Source organism: Mytilus galloprovincialis, chromosome 12, assembly GCF_965363235.1.
Source record: "Mytilus galloprovincialis chromosome 12, xbMytGall1.hap1.1, whole genome shotgun sequence".
NCBI classification, from domain to species: domain Eukaryota; kingdom Metazoa; phylum Mollusca; class Bivalvia; order Mytilida; family Mytilidae; genus Mytilus; species Mytilus galloprovincialis.
In genome coordinates, this window is record NC_134849.1 from 56,407,039 (window position 1) to 56,418,495 (window position 11,457).

The following is an 11,457-nucleotide window of genomic DNA, read 5'->3' on the forward strand; positions in this document are numbered from 1 at the left end:
TCAATATCTAAATACATTTTTATTTCAAAACATAAATACAGATAGCTGTACACTTTCTCATTACCGATATTTAATTTGAAATTTTAAATTACCCGAGTTATGGATTTTTTCCCCGGACAACCTTCGGCGAATAACAATCTATTTTTTTGGCGACAAGTCGAAAACAATTTTTTCTTTCAATTTTAGCATTACATATACATTATATAGTGGCAGCTGAGGATGAAACAAACATTTTTTTCTCAGGGTCATAAACAAATTATTTTTTTCTCCAAAATATAGAAACAAACTTTTTTTTCTAAAAAAAAAACATAGCCCCCCCCCCCCAGAAAATCAATGGTTGCTGCCTTACCTCAATCCAAGTTTTAACAAACTGACATAATACATACTATAAGGTACCAGTATAAACAAATTAACTATTAAATTGGTACCAGAATAAACAATTTAACATATCACCTTAATTGGTACCAGAAAAAAAATTAATATAATACAAAGGCCGTAGTACAAACAAACTAACATATTGTATAGGTCTCAGTATACACAATCTGACATATTGTATAGGTCTAAGTATAAACAAACTGACATATTGTATAGGTCTCAGTGTACACAATCTGACATATTGTATAGGTCCCAGTATAAACAAACTGACATATTGTATAGGTCTCAGTGTACACTTTCTGACATATTGTATAGGTCCCAGTATAAACAAACTGACATATTGTATAGGTCTCAGTGTACACAATCTGACATATTGTATAGGTCCCAGTATAAATAAACTGACATATTGTATAGGTCTCAGTGTACACAAACTGACATACTGTATAGGTCCCAGTACAGACAAACTGACATATTGTATAGGTCTCAGTGTACACAAACTGGCATATTGTATACGTCCCAGTATAAACAAACTGACATATTGTATAGGTCCCAGTATAAACAAACTGACATATTGTATAGGTCCTAAGATAAACAAACTGACATATTATATAGGTCCCAGTATAAACAAACTGACATATTGTATAGGTCCCAGTATAAACAAACTGACATATTATATAGGTCCCAGTATAAACAAACTGACATATTGTATAGGTCCCAGTACAAACAAACTGACACATTATATAGGTCCTAGTATAAACAAACTGACATACTGCATAGGTCTTATTATAAACAAACTGACAGATTGTATTGGTCTCAGTATAAACAAACTAACATATTGTATAGGTCGCAGTATAAACAAACTAACATATTGCATAGGTTTCAGTATAACAAACTGACATTTTGCATAGGTCGCAGTATAAACAATCTAAATAAACTGACTTATTGAAAAGGTCCCAGTATATACATTAAATTACATATTGCATAGGTCCTAGTAAACACAAACTGACATATTGCATAGGTCCCAGTATACACAAACTTACAAACTGACATATTGCATAGGTCCCAGTATACACAAACTCACAAACTGACATATTGCATATATTCCAGTATAAACAAACTGACATATTGCATAGATCGCAATATAAACAAACGGACATATTGTATAGGTAGCAATATAAACAAACTGACATATTGCATAGGTCCCAGTATAAACAAACTGACATATTGTATAGGACGCAATATAAACAAACAGACATATTGCATAGGTCACAGTATAAACAAACTGACATATTGCATAGGTCTCAATATAAACAAACGGACATATTGTATAGGTAGCAATATAAACCAAATGACATATTGCATAGGTCCCAGTATGAACAAACTGACATATTGCATAGGTCGCAATATAAACAAACTGCCATATTGCATAGGTCCCAGTATAAACAAACTTACATTTTGTATAGGTCTTAGTACAAACAAACGGAAATATTACATAGGTTCCACTATAAACAAACTAACATATTGCATAGGTCGCATTATAAACAATTCGACATTTGGAAAGGGTTACAGTATAACAAACTGACATTTTGTATAGGTCGCAGTATAAACAAACTGACATAGTGTATAGATTGCAGTATAAACAAACTGACATATTGCATAGGTTGCAGTATAAGCAATTTGACATATTGCAGAGGTCGTATTATAAACAATTCGACAAATTGCATAGGTCGCATCATAAACAATTTGACATAATGCATATGACTTGTGTATGAAATGAAATGTGTGTTTGAATTGTGTAGAGCTTATTTCAAAGTATTTGTTCTTTATAATGGATGTCCATTTGGAAACATTATTACAAACAATTTCAGATAAATATTCATCATGAAATTCGAATATCATATCAACACGTATTTCGTGAAGAATAGATATCATAAGTTCCATAATATGTCCTCTGTTTGAAACACTGAAATAGGATTGAGAGCATTGTAGAAAGAAAAATGAAGAAAGGATAGTAAGAAAGACAACAGAAAGAAGCCGGGATTAGAGAATCAAATATGATACTTTTGTTCACACTTTAAAATAAAAGCTATATGTCCTTGCAAGCACCCATTTGTTTTTCCTACATCAAATAAAATTGAGAAAGGAAATGGGGAATGTGTCAAAGCGACAACAACCCGACTGTTTTAAGGGATATACTTAATATTTTGTTTTATTCGGTCAAAACTTGATGAAACTACTCATTATAGGCCATAGGCATGAATTTAAATGATTCGGGTCTATTGTTTGTACGTTTTGGCGTAGATGGAACGGCGGCTTAGAAATAACAACGATTTATGATCTATGGTGTAAGTTTCGGTCAAGTGTACAATAGATACATAACAATGTGTGGTATGAGTGCCAATAAAACAACTCTCCATCTAAGTCGCAATTTGTAAAAGTAAACCGTTAAGGTCAAATAGATCATGAAATCCTATTAAAAAATGTCCGGTTCTTCCTCGGAATTACTCGTGTGCAAAATCAAATAAAATATATCTGTTTAAAAAAAAATAATTCTAACTTCTTAAAAATATTTTCTTTAAAATTCGTATTTTAGTAAATGTATAAGTGTAAGTGGATTATTCCGGCGCTTAAATGTCCTAGATAATTTCTGCGTCCAAATAAACCTATGCGCATTTTTATTTTTTTCCTTACGAATACATTTGATTCGCGTTTCCTTAAAAAATGAATTTGCATGTTTGTTTGATTTCTAATTATTGTGACATTGACCTATAATTATTGTGACATTGACCTATAATTATTGTGACATTGACCTATAATTATTGTGGCATTGACCTATAATTATAAAGAAATATATAAAGGCGTGATATATATGAGTGCTAATGAGAAAACTCTCCATCCAAGTTACAATGTGTAAAAAGCTTACAATTATAAGTCAAAGTACTCACCCAGTCTTGAGAATAAGGACATATGACCGTAAATTAATAGATAAGCACGTTAAGTCGAATAATGTCGTTTTTCTAGGTCTGTTTAAGGTGGTATGGGTATCTTTCGCCATCTTGGATTGTAAAAAAACAGAAAATCCAAGGTCCAGATTTTCAATCCAGTTAGCAGAATTTGATGCAGGAATCGATATAACTAATGTGAATATACATTTAAAAGAACAAATTTATAAGATTATAACTTATAAATATTAACATTTTTAAGTGGTTATTATTTTTGCTTGATTTTTAATATTTTTAAACTGGCATTTTAAGGGGAGGTAACTCTGAAATAGTGCATTTTCTGAAGGAATTTTTCTATTTTGGATTTTAGCCGCACGGTGACCCTGTCTTTTCTTTTGATATTCTCAAATTATTTTCTAAAAGCTATCTTCTCGTATTTTATTTTACAATTCTATCATAACGTTTGGCTTCTAATCACATAATGATCCATACTGGTGCTTCTTCCGGTATAATCCATACAAAATGTGTCATTTTGTCACGACCTATAGCTTGATAAAAATGCGCGGCGAGTACCACCACCTTTTTTTTGTTGGAACTTTTTGGAGGCGTTATGTTTTTATGTCTGAGTCAGAAATTTTTCAACGTTATCAATCAAATTATTTTGTTCAAAATTTTACAGTATATTAAAGATATGGGGAACACATGGATTCAGAATATGTTTTTGTCCTCTGCTAGAACATATTGAACAGAATATTTTTTTAACATCAATTTGGGAATCTGAATATTTGGTTGTTGTTTAAAAACAGAACAAAACAATAACTCCCCCACCCCACCCCACCCCCTTTGGAATTTAAATGGTTGTTCCCTAAGCCTTTTGTTTTGTTTTTATTTCGTAGATTTATTTTCACTTTTATATACAAAAGTGTTTCTTAATGAATAATTTATGCAAATCTGGGCAATTTTGTTTTTGCACGACTTTTGTAGCTTGACAAATGCAATAATTTATAGAATATTTTTGAAAAAACATGGTAAAGTTTACATTTTGGCAAAGTATAAGACAATTCTGTTCGATGAAATATACACTGATGGTCCACCTTAAATGTTTAAGTAAATGCACTTGAGTCAATGTCAACATAGTATTTATTGAATAATAATACATTGCTACTATTTTGATGAGTGTATTTTCTGTGGTATATTATTTTGTTTTATTATTTTCATAATACTTGTTACATATCTTTTATTGTTTGTGTATTGCATATGTTATTGTTTATAATAATATTCATAATTGTCTGTATGATATGCCCTCCTGGGGCCCTAATTTGGTCTATTCTATTCTATTCCATATATATATATTGACTATACTTTATAATATATGTATAGCAGGTTTTTTAATCACGCTAAAACTTATTCCGAAAAGGCGTGTGTTTCTTATACAAGCCTCAAATGCAACGCTAGTTAGGAAAGTAAAAAATGTCTAACGATATACATGACAAAATATATGCTCTAACCATGTAACTGTAAACTCGGCCAGTAATTGTATTTTTTTTCCGCGTCATTAAAGACTTGTAGTACCCTTGAAGCTTATCCTTGAGTGTTATAGTCAATAAGTGTGTTTAGCCTTGAAAGCTAGTCAATTATAGTACGTGTGTTTATGATTCATTCATAGTAATCCATGATAAACAACATTAAACGAGGAAGTACATGTGTAACGTGATGACCTTAGTCTGTGGAATGTTGTTTTTTAAGTTATTTATATAGGTCAAAAGCGTGTCAATATAAACAACAAAAAACCGATATATATGCACATCCGAATTATGTATAATGGTTGTATAATTGATGTAAACATGTTTTTCTTGATCGAAATGTGCATAAAGATAAATAAACAAATAGATACAGATCAGATACCGGTACATATTTTATTTTGTTGACGTTCTAAAAATAATGTCGGTTATATAAATAGACCACGTGACGCAATCTAGCAGGAACCAGAACTGACTTGAATCATGTGAAAGTGAATAGACATAGACGTTACACACGGTAATGCGTTCTGATTAAAAAATAAATTTACGTTATTATATGATTTAAGAACAGCAACCATTTGCCTATACAAAATAAAATCACCAACATCCATATATCTACAGAAAAGCCCGGACATGTTTTTCTTATTTTAATTAAGTTAATTCTATAAATTGTTGCACCATACATTTATTTTATTGAACACACAAATATACTTTTACATTAAAAATTGCATGTCCGGCGTAACATTTCAAATTAAATAAAATGCATTTTTCTATGTTCCGTTGTAATTTTGCACATAAAATCTGCGAAATTTAGTTTTAGCTTCCTACTAGATTTATATTATAACATCAGACCCATTTTTTTTTGGTATTGGTTGAAATTTGAAGCAAGCCTTCAACGAAATATTCAGCAGAGGAACCTGTCTTAATGTGTTATGAGGAAAGTTTATCAACATTTCAGTTTTATTATTATCCCTATAAAGTAATAAAATCATATTAAAACTATACTCAATAGAAAGTTCTGAAAAAGATAAACATTTCCAAAGTTTCAAATGTAAAAAAAAACCTTTTTCTTGAAGCAGAATTTTAAAAAATCGAATGTCTAGCCACTATGTCCAAACGTAATTTTTGTCCATTCCTTAGGTGAAACATGTTGTATAAATACTAAATGTGCATTTATAATACAAAACTAACATATTTAAAAGATACAAACTATAAGTTCATACAAATGGCGAAATGAGTCGGGTGTTTTCACAAACATGATGACCTTACAGTTTTTTTCGGAAAGCATTCCCTATGTCTAGCCATTATGTCCAAGGGCGTCATTTTGACGTTTCTGCACAGTGGCGTCTTTTGTACAAATACACACTATTTACGAACTATTTAGGCAGTTAAAATGATGCCGGGAAATGTTAATTCCAAAATGGTCTGCTAAATCAAAATAACACTCAGATTAGAAAAACACACAAACATAAGGAATAAACCCTTTATAGACATAGGGGAAAAGGGGGATGGGTCGAGGGATAATTTCTTATGGACAAAAGTTTCAATTTTTCCTATGCAAAATTTACAAAATCTCTCATTAGAGGGTATTTTTGGTCTTGCATACCTACCAGTTGCTATTGTTAATGAGTGTGCACTTATTCTTACTTTAGTGAGTTTTTTCTAAGGTATTTAGGAATATTTAAAAAGTTTAAATATTCTTGTTGTTTAAATTAAGTATAAATTTTGCTAAAAAATAAAAGTTTACCACAGTTTCCATCTTTTATCTTAGATAGTTCAAATATAATTTTATTTTGTAGAAAACTAGTTTCTGTTTGAAATTACTATTACAATGCTTGTTTAAGGGTATTCCAATATATTTCATTAATTCAGATAGTTTATTAGACCATGAATTTTCTCTATTTGTGAGAGTTTTGTCCACTTCAAAAGCAGCCTTGAGAATTTCATGTGGACCACCAGACGGTTCACCAATATCACTGAGACGCACATAGTATTTATGTTCCAGACCATATGAGTATTTGGACCGTACGCGTACGGTCCGGACCGTATACGTATACTCGTACGGTCCGACCATACGCGTACGGTCGGACCGTATGAGTATACGCGTATGGTCCAGTACGAGCTGACCATACATGTTATTGGATCATATGGGTTAAATTTAAACAAGCATTTATTACAATCTTGATTTTTAGATTTACAAATTGTTATTATTACAATTACTAGTAGATGGATAAAATGAACAAACGAACAATTGAAATTAAATATTTGTTTAATTGAATATCTGAATCCTATTTTGGTACTCTCGCCCAAGGTGACACTTGATACCACAAGTAACGTTATATTTTTTACGTTAACATGTTTGCAGTTCATGCATGTTCCTTTGCATTTGCATTTTTTTGTAAAGTTGCTGAATATACTAAAATAATTTTCCTCCCACATTATGTTTACTTACGATATCTTCGATTTCAGTAATCATAATTTAAATAATGTATTACTGACCGACATGCTAAATACAAGAGATTAACAGATTTAATTAGCGTGAATTTTGAAAATAGTTAAAATATAAAGTTTTTATTTCAATTACCATTGAACTTTTTTTATATTAATTTGAGAGTTAAGTTATGTTGATCTGTTATTTGCATTTGTATCTAATTAACTTGTAATGACCAACTTTCTAATAATAATCAGACCGTACGCGTACGGTCCGACCGTATGAGTATTTTGAAAAAGTACGCATACGGTCCAGACCGTACGCGTACGGTCCAAATACTCATACGGTCTGGAACATTTATACATAAGTTGATAACATTTAATGCTAATGGGTAATGTGCCCAATTCACACCGCACTGCTAGATTGGAAGACTTTCCATGAACCCCAAGTATGTTTTTAAATGTGGAGTTTTGTGTTTTTTCTAATTTAATTTTGCCTAATGCTTCAAAATTTGGTTTGATTCTGATAACCATACTTCTGATCCATAAGTTAAAATAGATTGAACTTTACGCAAATGTAGAATTTATTTAATTTATATGTCTTATCTATAATACTAAAATTACGAGGTCCAATTTGTCAGCCGTCATCACGTAAAAACGACGAATCACAGAATTCAACTTTATATATAACTAATATAGTACAAAGGTGTAGATTAAAAATAACACCACTCCAGGCCCTTTTGTTTTCCACGTAATTAATATTGCCAATAATTAAGAAGTTCCGGGTCGAGTCCGCTACCGATACCAATAGTATATTCACCTGTTACCTATTACCTTATCTGTACGTTCCGCATCTGACAGGCGCACCACCAAACGTTGTATTCAGGATTAATATGCTATATACACGGGTCATAACCACAGGGTTGACACTACTAAATTGTCAAATTGTTACCTATTGTAGTATTTTAATCAGTAAGACTTTCTAAGATAACAATACGAATACTAAAAATCTGGACTAAAAATAAGGCGTATAGGTACAGTTTTCAATTTGTTAGTGGGCATGACGTAAAACAGTGAAGCAAAGAATTCAACTTTATTTATAACTTATATAGGGCAATGCTGTTGATTAAAAAATACTCCATTCCAGGACCTTTTGTTTTCCAAATAATTAATATTATTGTTTCAGTTCGACGGGTTCAAACAGAAAGACTTGAAAGCAGAGAAAAACTGTGCATCTTATAATCGGCATGACTTTATCAGATGACAATACTAATACTAAAATAAGGCTTGCACATAGTTATATACTTTAATTCAGTCACGGACCCGTGATATCACGGGTGTGTTCTAGTATATATATATTTTTTAAACACGAAAAACTTTTTTTAATTTTTAATGCTTTTATGTCTGTTTTTCTTTTCTTTCTCTATTATAAATGGCAGCTTAAATTATTTGTTTTTACTGCTTATTAAGTTCAAATTAATAATAATAAAAAAAAGAATACTATTTAATACCAACTCGGGCCATCTCTAGTTGGACGGCAAACGATTTTTAAAAATGGCTTCTAGGGCAAGACATTGGTCACGTGATAAAAGGCCAGAGTCCTAGTGTCTTTATTAAAACCACACGAGACTTAGACCAACTAAAAAATGCTTCGAGTATGTTGTCCTTTTTAATGTTTGTTTTACTTCATGAAAAACCACTATTTCATGCATGTGGAAACAACTAAAGTCAAAAATTAACTACCTTAAAAGTATATTTGAAAAAAATCTTACTCGACTTTCATACTATATGTCTGTAAAAGGGAAATAGGGCAAGTTTTTAATTTTTCAATTCACTGTATTCTGTTTTCTCATTTAAGATAATTTAAATTTCTGATGTTATTTTAAATTTACTGTTTTTTTTTAACGAAATTCAAAAATGCTAACCTGTTTATGGACCCTCCCCCCCCCAAAAAAAAACCAACAAAACACAAAAAACAACATACCTTTTAAAGTAATGTTTAATTCCTCGCTACAAAGTGGCTATTTCCTTCAAACAATACCATGTTTGTGGAGCTCCGATGGAAAACTTAGGTAGCATGACCTTTGACTGTATATATATTTAATATATGATATATAACATATCACCGTCAGAATAAATTAACCAACCTTCATAAATAATGTCACGGTTGAATAGATGGAATGATTCAACGATGTAACCAATGGTGCTTTTTTTTGCAAATTAAAGTCTGAACTGAAAGAAAATATTTTTTTTTTACTAGTGTTTTATTTTTTAAACCAACGTGACCTGTGTCAACATCATCAAAGTGCAAAAAGTTCATATGTCACAGATCAGTGCAAAAAGTTCATAAGTCACATATCAGATGACAAAATGAAATAAGAGAAATTTCTGTTAATCTGACTTCCTTTAAAATTCGTGTCAAAATATTCCATGGATCATACAGCTCTTTATATTTCAGCGCTTTTACACAATTCCTGCCCCACTTCCACCATGGGGGTCCACTTCCTATATACACTTGATGTGATAGGATGTGCCGCTGGAATATGTCACCTTTTCGTGCTTGAAAAATATGTGAATAGGTCGGGAAAACTATCAGAAATATATGACAATTTAAGGTCAATAAAGTTCCAATAACTTCGTCTGTCATCTTTCTTGGAGTTCCCAGTCGTGTTTAATCAACCAGTTTTCTCTCTTTTGACACTTTGGTATTGCACTGTTACATTGGGAGCGTAGCTATAATCCGACACCCCGAAATTCCGACAGTCTAGTAGTCCGACAGTATACGATAGTCCGACAGTCCGATAGTCCGACAGTCCGTTAATCCGACAATCCGATGGTCCGACACCAAGCTGTGCTGCTGCAAAGGATGATTGTCTTTTTAAAAGCGTATTAGCATACTGCTGAAACGCGAGCAGTGTTTAAAATGTAAAAAGTAGAATGCATCGAAATGGGATATAAATTAAATCTTTTCTTGAGGGAGAGCAATAGGGGGTCCGTTAACATGCTAACAACACCTCGATTTTGGCTAAAACAGTTTACAAAAAATGCAGAAATGCTGATAACAGTTAACAAAGTGGGTTGAAAACAGTTAACAGCTTAAATTGATCTCAGATAACAGTTAACAACACCTTGAAAAGGGCCATAGCAGGTTAACACAAAAAGGTATTGCCCCCCCCCTTTCTTGTTTGAACAATTAATATAAGATTCTTTATATCATCATGTCGCTGTTGATAACGAGAATGTCTGTTTACATACATTTTGTAAATGCGCAAGTGCATGCATGTAACCAGGAGCACATATATTGTTAAATATACTGTTCCAAGATGTAACGTAAAATCTGATTGAATGTGATATGTCACAAGTATTAGATGTACGCTTTCATTTCTGCGGGGTTTCGGCCCGAAGATATGAAACGACTTCTTCGGATAGAGCAACATAGAAGTATCAATATTTTGTTTTCTAAAAAGAGCAATTAGTTTTGATAATAGGAATAGTGTCATTATCTCAAATTTCAGGCAAGATGCAAAACCACTTTCAGAACGGTTTCATAGTTAATGATTTGGAATGAAATCTTAACTTAAATTGCGTCTGTTTATAATACCTTATCATTGCTCTAGCTTGTATGGCAGTATAAACCGCTGTACTATCTAGTATTTTTTTGGTTTACTGATTGCCAAAACCTGAACTCTTTGCTGATAAAGGATAACACTTATATGTAATTTAAATTATTATAAGGACCTGATCATCCCTAGTCATAGAATCATCACGACATGACACCAATTATGTGAAAAAGATTGGAATGAAGATGGGCAATGACATGAAGACAGTACGCAGACAAAGCAGATAGCGGTTAAGACCTATGACTGCAGTGCTGAAGTTTTAAAAATGACAGTACGAAATAAGAAAGGCACTTTATTTAGAAACAATGATTTTTTTTATAGCAATACAAATACACTAACAAAACATGATTTAGATTTATTCAACACAAAACCGTTGCCAGAATGCCTCTTTATTTTGAAACAATGAAAAAAATAAATAGTCATTGCTAGTCTCTAACCAAACCATCAACACAAAAAAATGTTTTTAGAATGTCAATGTATTCTGAAATAATGAAAAAAAATCGAGTTTTGGTTAGTATATTAATTGAGCAGTAATAGTATTGCTATAATATGTTTATCATTGTTTTCATA